This window comes from Frankliniella occidentalis, unplaced genomic scaffold (genome assembly GCF_000697945.3).
Source record: "Frankliniella occidentalis isolate FOCC.00 unplaced genomic scaffold, Focc_3.1 Scaffold284, whole genome shotgun sequence".
Classification (NCBI taxonomy): domain Eukaryota; kingdom Metazoa; phylum Arthropoda; class Insecta; order Thysanoptera; family Thripidae; genus Frankliniella; species Frankliniella occidentalis.
The window spans coordinates 231,367-233,578 of NW_026267410.1; positions in this window are offsets into that span (position 1 = coordinate 231,367).

Genomic DNA, 2,212 nt, shown 5'->3' on the forward strand with positions numbered 1-2,212 from the left:
TCTTAAATAAAGCCTTCTGGCGGAGCTGAAATACAGAAGAATGTAGAGGAGAAGAAAATTGAGATAACTTTGCCGCAGTGACGTGACTTCCGTTTTACAATACAAAGAAATACAAGGAAAATACAGAATGGAAAACACGCGATGTGTACACAGAATGGCAGTCCTGTTCAACAGTCTGAGTGTTCATCATCAGATAGCATTTCAAATGCCCAAAGGCAAACCTTTCATAACCGAAAAAAAAAACGCCCGATATTAGCGTCCGAACGTCCGTACGTAACGCCTTTTCTGAGACGCGCATGCAGCAGGTTCAGCTCACATGTTGAAGGGGGCTCCTCCAAATCATTTCACCGTCGCTGCGCTCTGCCACTGCACGTTAATGAGCACCTGAAGACAGCTGAACCAGGACTTCATAGCGTTTGTGCAGGCGCTCCTGTTCAAGCGCCCGATGCCGGTGCCGCGTATTTGGCCGCCGCGGCCATCCGCGATCTGCATGAGGGCCAGAAGCATCTTCTTCTGCTGTTGGTCCTCCTGCGCCGCAGTACAACAAGCATAATTAGTATGTAAACATCCGGAACGCGGAACAAAAGGTTTCAGTTTTTACATTGGAAGACATCAGCCCCGCGATGACCTTCCTTGCTCCGTAACGTAGCGCAGGCTCACAGCTGTACCGTGGGTACTATTATTAACAGGAATTTGTGAAATGAGACCGTCCACAACACCCTAGTTGGGAAGATATTGGAAAATAATCTGGTTATGTTGCTTTGTTGTGAGACCGTGCTACACTACGCCTCCATATTCTTTTCTTCTTCTTACATAGCAAGGGAGACATAGTCACCTCGAGCCACGGTCCGCGAAAAGCGTTCCTTGACAGCCCAAAGCGAGCTGCGGACAGCTTGTCGCCGACCATGCACATTGGGACGAACACACCGAAGATCAGTGGGGCGTTCAGAAAGGCAAACGCGTCGGCCTGTGCCCCTTTGACGACAACCTGGCGGAGCGGACTCCTTAAGTGTGAATATTAGAGGGTGTCGGTGACCAGTCACCTGGCCTATAGCAATTACATGGTGGTGCCGACCTCTACGGTGCTCAAAACCGGCAGTGCGACGCTGACCACGAGGAAGTGCGGCAGAACATCCGCGAAGGTGTCCTCCAAGTGCAACAGCACGTCCAGAAGGTCACGCAGCGGGGAGGGCCAGCTTCGCGAGCCACCCTGTTCAGAGAGTAGAATTAAGGAAATCACCACCATAATTAGTTCCAAAATAAAGCCCAGAACCAGTTGAACTAAACCTTGAAAGATACTAAGGACGTACTCGAGGTCATTTACGTCAAACAGAACAGTCAAACGAGAGGAAAGAGTCAGACTCTACGCACTACTTCCGGTCCGGTCCCGATTTCCTTACTTATCGAAACGCGCAGTGCCGTCACATTCGAATTTAGGACATCTTAACAAACACTACGTACCGTGAAAAAATAGACCATTCCCGTAAAGCGGAAAGAAGGAACAGACGGAAGAAGCAAAGGCGAACGGTGGTCTGTCAGTTCCACAGTCGGTCGTACACTGGTAAAACAAGTGTGCAAAATTTGCATACCCGCTGCAAGTAATGATTTTGCACATTACATGGTGTTTAACTCAAGTTGCTTACTTGTGTGGTGTGCAAATGTTAAACGTTTTGTGAACGTTTATATTTTGCACACTTGGACACAACCAGTTCTATGCTATCAAGCGGAACCATGTGGTGTGCTGCTGCTATACTTTTTGGAAGTGTCGAAAGTTTAAACAGCAATTGACGTATAACCCAATTGGACACCCCAATGTGTCTAGAAAATGCACACTTGAACTTAAACATCAACAAAGCATTCCGGTGAAGCTGCACCGTATTCAAATACTGTGACGTCACATTATATTTGATGTGAATTGTGTCACATTCTATAGAATATCATGTCACATTCCTTAGAACGTGACATATCCCTACATCGCTCTTCCTCCACGCCCACGGGCTCACTGCATGATAGGCGTACCTATGTCACGTTAAAACGAATCATGATGTTCTAAATAATGTGACACAATTCCCTTTATATAGAATGTGCACTCCTAATGTCAAAGGACAATATTTGACCATTGCAAGATGCATCTGAGAGCGCATCTTGCAAGATACAATTTTGAATCTGGAGAAGTGACAAATTGGTATCTTCAAATTTTTATTTTGTCCAA